The sequence below is a fragment of the Coffea arabica genome, chromosome 10e (assembly GCF_036785885.1).
Source record: "Coffea arabica cultivar ET-39 chromosome 10e, Coffea Arabica ET-39 HiFi, whole genome shotgun sequence".
NCBI lineage: Eukaryota > Viridiplantae > Streptophyta > Magnoliopsida > Gentianales > Rubiaceae > Coffea > Coffea arabica.
In genome coordinates this window covers 35,868,860-35,876,477 of record NC_092328.1, presented here as the reverse complement: position 1 = coordinate 35,876,477, position 7,618 = coordinate 35,868,860, and positions in this window count along the sequence as shown.

Genomic DNA, 7,618 nt, shown 5'->3' with positions numbered 1-7,618 from the left:
CCTAGGGCCGCCGGGGCAGTGCTGGTGGATTAGGTGGGCTCTACAGGAGAGTTGCGTTAGGACCGTTGACTTGAATTACTTTGTTGTCTTGTTGAATTGTTTTGAAATCAATATGTTTAGTGTTTTGGTACTAACTGCATTTTGGCTAATTTGTGCATATCTTTGGCATAAACCTGTATATGCATGTTCAAAAAGTTTGATCATTTAGTGTGTTTTATATGGTAAAGTTTTCAAAACAAATGGAAGACGGTGGCCGCGATGGAGGTAGGGAACGAAGCCGAGGCCGAGGAAAAGGTAGGGGACGGAGACCAGAACCCGAAAGGGTAGAAAATGAAATTTCGAACCACCAAGCTGATAACCAAGTAGCTACAGCCATACAACGGATGACAGAATTACTGGCACGAATGGTGGACCAACAGGGTCAGGGTCATGGGAATAGTGCCGAAAACCCTGTAAATAATTCGGGCAATCACGAGGGAGTGGACCGTGCCCTCGAACGGTTCCAAAAATTTGCACCCCCGAAATTCATAGGTGAACCTAGCCCTGACTTAGCTGAGAGATGGATGGACCGCATGATGGATATATTCGCTGTGCTCGGGTATTCAGAGGAACGGCAGGTATCTTTTGCTGTCTTCCAATTTGAGGGACCAGCCAGAGCTTGGTGGAATGTAATAAAGGCTAAGTGGGAACGAGAGCAGACCCCCTGGACTTGGGTCAATTTCACCCGTGAGTTTAATGAGAAGTATTTGCCACCGATTGTTCAAGAAAGGCGAGAAGAGGACTTTATCCGCCTGCGTCAAGGGCCGTTAAGTGTGGCTGAGTACGAGACACAATTTACCAAACTCTCCCGTTTTGCTCCAGAGTTAGTACTAACAGACCGAAAGAGAATTCGTCGATTTGTCTAGGGGTTAAACGTGGAAATACAAGAGGCACTGGCGGCTACCCAGTTGGATACATTCAGCCAGACCCTGGAAAAGGCACAGCGAATAGAGACGGCAAGGAGTCAAGTGAAAGCTTTCCGTGACAAGAAGAGGACACCATCTGACACCTATACCTACACTGGTGAGCAAAGCTCGAGAAGCGAGCCGCCTAGTAAGAGAAGTAAGGAAGTCAGTGGTACACGACCAGTGGGGACTCCGAATCAAGGTAAAACAAAGGAAGATCAGGCAGGAAAAAGGCCCCAAAGTGGTGTCTCACATGGGGAATCAATGTTGGGAACCAGAAGAGTATGTGATGTTTGTGGGGCCACTAACCATACGGAAGATACCTGTTGGAAGAAAGAGAAAAATCGGCGATGTTTCCGATGTGGTAGCAATGAACACCTAGTTGCTCAGTGCCCTCAGAAGTCGAGGGGAGGAAATAAATCAGGGACGAGGGGAAACATTTCTAGGCCGATCAGGAACACCAAAGGTATGAATTTCGAGGACGAAATTCTTTTAAGAGGGGGAGTTTGTGACGCCCCGAAAAGAATGAGAGTGAGAACCCGGAAATTTTCTAATTTTTTAGGGTTTATTTTATTTAATTGCTCGCCTTTTCTACATTTTCTTTCTTAGAAAAATTCCCCAGATAAAGTTTATGAGCAAAGATAGTTTTAAAATGATTTTTCTAGTATCAGTTAGTTTTTGAGAAATTAAAAGCGTATTTTGAACGTGGGACCCGCAAGTGCGGTAAATGCATTATATTTTTTACAACTTGTTGGAATTTTGTATTAAGTGATATTATTTTACAAGGTGTTAAGATATTTGTATTGGAGAGACAAAAAGAAATGAGATAAGCTTGGAATGGACACATGTTGCCTTGTGATTGGAGCTTGGCATTTGACTAGTCTTTCTTTACCTTTACTAAACCAATTTTGACCAAAATTTGTCTTTCATTTTCACCTTCTTGGTCGGCCAACTCTAGAGAGAAAAGAAAGAGAGCTCTTCAATTTTTGCTCCATTTTCTTGCCCAAATCTTGTAATCCAACCATTTATTTCTCAAATTCCTTCATAAAACTTACTTACTAGGAGTGATTGAAGTGCTTGGTGGTTTTTGTTTGGAGGGAGAGACTCTCATCTACCTTGTATCTAGTGTTTGTAAGGACTTATGGTGAAGATTGATGACATTTTCTATTTAATCATGAATTTTCTGATTTAATATGATTCATATGTTGTGGCTTTGTATGATGATTGGAAATGGTATATAAGGTATCTAGAAGGTGGAAAAAGTGGAAGATTGCAAGTAATTTTTGTTTTGGAAGAAAATGGAAAAACTAGGGTTCATGAAGCTACATTCTGTCCGGTTTTTTATCTCCTAGTTAGAGGCCGAATTGGCCTTGGATTAAAACATGAAAGTTGTAGGGAATGACATTTTAGAGGTACCTACCAAATTTCAGATCAATCAAAGCAGTGTAGAATGAGAAAAGTTGAAATTACTATTGCTGTCCTGGTTTTACCCGAATTGGAGAATTGCTTCTATAATTGGTTGTTTTGGTCAGGAATGCTTCCGAATTGGTTGTTGAGGCCTTATTATGAAATGTATCCCTGTTTCTTAGCTTTATTATGGTTTTGGAATCACTTGATTTGGACTGAGGTAGCCCAAGTTATAGCCAAAACACTCGCACCTGTTTTGTACCCTGGAATTTACGTACGTTCTGCATTTAGCTTCTGCCCTGTTTTGTCTGTTTTGATAACGTACGATCTGGGTGTTGACCCCTTCATAATAAATATAGATCTTGGTTTCAGCTTCGAAACGGTATAAAGTTCATCCAAATCCGAGTCCCGTAGCTCCAGTTGTGACCAAAACAAGATCGGTTGTCAGAACTGCCTTCGAATTTGGACAGTTCTGACAGGAATGTTTGGACCCATTTTTATCCATGCTCTGTATTGATTCAGCTTTTAATCAAAACCTGAAAGTTATAGCCTTATGTCATATATTTCCAATGCCTTTGGAATTTCTTGATTTGGATTTGTGAGCTGTGAGTTATGGTCCAGCAAACAAACCCTGTTCGTCACCCGAACACTTAAATTTCTGGTACGGTTTTCCATAATTTCGACCTGCTTCCATTCAGATCTAGATTAAGGTGTCTTCATGAGAATGGTAGCCCTTCCTCATAGCTTCGAATCGGTGTCTCACCCACTTTGATCTGACATTCCCAGCCTAACTTTTGATCAAAACGGTTTTTGGTGCCAAATCTGGCCGTTTCCGTTGCCGTTTCCGCACGCGTGCATGTGCCGATTTTGCCGTTTTGTTTAATTTGCATCCTTTAGTAGTTGTTTGTGTGATGATATGGCTCAACCTTCTGCTACAGGCGAAGGCGGGCTAGACGGAGCCGGTGGGGCCCACTAGCTGGCGACTTGAATTCATTTCCGTACTTTCTCTCGTTATACTTGCTCTTTAGGTGAGTGATCAGGATTTCTGTGTAACTCAATACAAAAAATGAGTTTACTATGAATGGGCACTTAGGCGAGGGTGTACTTTATCGCACTCGATCTAAACCCCATTAGTTGCTATTCATACCTGTGAAATATGATTTTTATGATTTGTTATAGAGCATTCATGGCTTGTGAATATTTGCAGAGCATTTATTGCTTGAACCAGAGCATTTATTGCTTGAAAAATATTTTAGAGCATTTATTGCTCGTGACTTGGGCAAGAGAAGTGAGCTGTGTAGCTCAGGATCTTAAGGGTCAACCAGTGATCAAACTCGACAAAAGAGTTGGCTTGGGAGCCACCCGTATCCTTACTATGTAGTGTTACTTTTCTGCTTTTGCTTTGCTCTTACTGGTCAAATGTTGACATGTAAAAACTACATTTTTACCCCTGGTTACTCACTAAGCATATAGCTTACCCCATTCTATTTGTTTTCCTTAGCAGGGGGCCGACGCGGGGATCGCTCGGGAAGGTGTTTAGATAAGTTGAACTTGTACTTGTTAGAAGTGGACTAGTAAGTTGTATATATTTGTCATGGTGGTTAGAGTTATCAGCTTTTCTAGGGTACTTCTGGTACTCGTGGTTTGTATAACTTGATTTACTCGTTTATGTAATTATTGCAGAATTTGATGTAATTTTTGAGATTTATATTGTAATCTGTTTGAGGAATATAGTGAGCGACTGAGTCCCGGCGAGAGCCGGGCAGGCGATCCGCCGAACCCTCTGGTTCGCCTTAGGGGGAGGTGGGGCCGTCACAGTTGGTATCAGAGCCATATGCCGACGGTTGGGACTCTACGTCCTTTTACTGGAAAAGCCCCGAGCCTCTCGTTCGTGAAGAGTCACGAAGCGAAACTCTCCGTAGGGGATGCCCGCGTGCGGGTGGCAAGCTGATAGGTACCTTGTGATGTGACCCTGAGAACTGTCACAGTTGGTATCAGAGCTTAGGCTTCAGATCTTTGTAGTGTATCCTAAGCTTGAAGTTTAGGATGCCGGACTGTGGGGTATTTGGTTATTAAGGTAAATATTGAATGCTAGGCTTTTGATATTGGACTTTTGTAAAATTTTTTTCCATAAGGGAAAGTGGGGATTGAGTTGATTGCACTTGGAGATGGCCAGTCCCAGTGTGGATCGACTTGGTTCTTACTTAATGTTGCAGTTAACTATTTGGACCTATTCTTTAGGTTTGCACCCTAGGGCCGCCGGGGCAGTGCTGGTGGATTAGGTGGGCTCTACAGGAGAGTTGCGTTAGGACCGTTGACTTGAATTACTTTGTTGTCTTGTTGAATTGTTTTGAAATCAATATGTTTAGTGTTTTGGTACTAACTGCATTTTGGCTAATTTGTGCATATCTTTGGCATAAACCTGTATATGCATGTTCAAAAAGTTTGATCATTTAGTGTGTTTTATATGGTAAAGTTTTCAAAACAAATGGAAGACGGTGGCCGCGATGGAGGTAGGGAACGAAGCCGAGGCCGAGGAAAAGGTAGGGGACGGAGACCAGAACCCGAAAGGGTAGAAAATGAAATTTCGAACCACCAAGCTGATAACCAAGTAGCTACAGCCATACAACGGATGACAGAATTACTGGCACGAATGGTGGACCAACAGGGTCAGGGTCATGGGAATAGTGCCGAAAACCCTGTAAATAATTCGGGCAATCACGAGGGAGTGGACCGTGCCCTCGAACGGTTCCAAAAATTTGCACCCCCGAAATTCATAGGTGAACCTAGCCCTGACTTAGCTGAGAGATGGATGGACCGCATGATGGATATATTCGCTGTGCTCGGGTATTCAGAGGAACGGCAGGTATCTTTTGCTGTCTTCCAATTTGAGGGACCAGCCAGAGCTTGGTGGAATGTAATAAAGGCTAAGTGGGAACGAGAGCAGACCCCCTGGACTTGGGTCAATTTCACCCGTGAGTTTAATGAGAAGTATTTGCCACCGATTGTTCAAGAAAGGCGAGAAGAGGACTTTATCCGCCTGCGTCAAGGGCCGTTAAGTGTGGCTGAGTACGAGACACAATTTACCAAACTCTCCCGTTTTGCTCCAGAGTTAGTACTAACAGACTGAAAGAGAATTCGTCGATTTGTCTAGGGGTTAAACGTGGAAATACAAGAGGCACTGGCGGCTACCCAGTTGGATACATTCAGCCAGACCCTGGAAAAGGCACAGCGAATAGAGACGGCAAGGAGTCAAGTGAAAGCTTTCCGTGACAAGAAGAGGACACCATCTGACACCTATACCTACACTGGTGAGCAAAGCTCGAGAAGCGAGCCGCCTAGTAAGAGAAGTAAGGAAGTCAGTGGTACACGACCAGTGGGGACTCCGAATCAAGGTAAAACAAAGGAAGATCAGGCAGGAAAAAGGCCCCAAAGTGGTGTCTCACATGGGGAATCAATGTTGGGAACCAGAAGAGTATGTGATGTTTGTGGGGCCACTAACCATACGGAAGATACCTGTTGGAAGAAAGAGAAAAATCGGCGATGTTTCCGATGTGGTAGCAATGAACACCTAGTTGCTCAGTGCCCTCAGAAGTCGAGGGGAGGAAATAAATCAGGGACGAGGGGAAACATTTCTAGGCCGATCAGGAACACCAAAGGTATGAATTTCGAGGACGAAATTCTTTTAAGAGGGGGAGTTTGTGACGCCCCGAAAAGAATGAGAGTGAGAACCCGGAAATTTTCTAATTTTTTAGGGTTTATTTTATTTAATTGCTCGCCTTTTCTACATTTTCTTTCTTAGAAAAATTCCCCAGATAAAGTTTATGAGCAAAGATAGTTTTAAAATGATTTTTCTAGTATCAGTTAGTTTTTGAGAAATTAAAAGCGTATTTTGAACGTGGGACCCGCAAGTGCGGTAAATGCATTATATTTTTTACAACTTGTTGGAATTTTGTATTAAGTGATATTATTTTACAAGGTGTTAAGATATTTGTATTGGAGAGACAAAAAGAAATGAGATAAGCTTGGAATGGACACATGTTGCCTTGTGATTGGAGCTTGGCATTTGACTAGTCTTTCTTTACCTTTACTAAACCAATTTTGACCAAAATTTGTCTTTCATTTTCACCTTCTTGGTCGGCCAACTCTAGAGAGAAAAGAAAGAGAGCTCTTCAATTTTTGCTCCATTTTCTTGCCCAAATCTTGTAATCCAACCATTTATTTCTCAAATTCCTTCATAAAACTTACTTACTAGGAGTGATTGAAGTGCTTGGTGGTTTTTGTTTGGAGGGAGAGACTCTCATCTACCTTGTATCTAGTGTTTGTAAGGACTTATGGTGAAGATTGATGACATTTTCTATTTAATCATGAATTTTCTGATTTAATATGATTCATATGTTGTGGCTTTGTATGATGATTGGAAATGGTATATAAGGTATCTAGAAGGTGGAAAAAGTGGAAGATTGCAAGTAATTTTTGTTTTGGAAGAAAATGGAAAAACCTAGGGTTCATGAAGCTACATTCTGTCCGGTTTTTTATCTCCTAGTTAGAGGCCGAATTGGCCTTGGATTAAAACATGAAAGTTGTAGGGAATGACATTTTAGAGGTACCTACCAAATTTCAGATCAATCAAAGCAGTGTAGAATGAGAAAAGTTGAAATTACTATTGCTGTCCTGGTTTTACCCGAATTGGAGAATTGCTTCTATAATTGGTTGTTTTGGTCAGGAATGCTTCCGAATTGGTTGTTGAGGCCTTATTATGAAATGTATCCCTGTTTCTTAGCTTTATTATGGTTTTGGAATCACTTGATTTGGACTGAGGTAGCCCAAGTTATAGCCAAAACACTCGCACCTGTTTTGTACCCTGGAATTTACGTACGTTCTGCATTTAGCTTCTGCCCTGTTTTGTCTGTTTTGATAACGTACGATCTGGGTGTTGACCCCTTCATAATAAATATAGATCTTGGTTTCAGCTTCGAAACGGTATAAAGTTCATCCAAATCCGAGTCCCGTAGCTCCAGTTGTGACCAAAACAAGATCGGTTGTCAGAACTGCCTTCGAATTTGGACAGTTCTGACAGGAATGTTTGGACCCATTTTTATCCATGCTCTGTATTGATTCAGCTTTTAATCAAAACCTGAAAGTTATAGCCTTATGTCATATATTTCCAATGCCTTTGGAATTTCTTGATTTGGATTTGTGAGCTGTGAGTTATGGTCCAGCAAACAAACCCTGTTCGTCACCCGAACACTTAAATTTCTGGTACG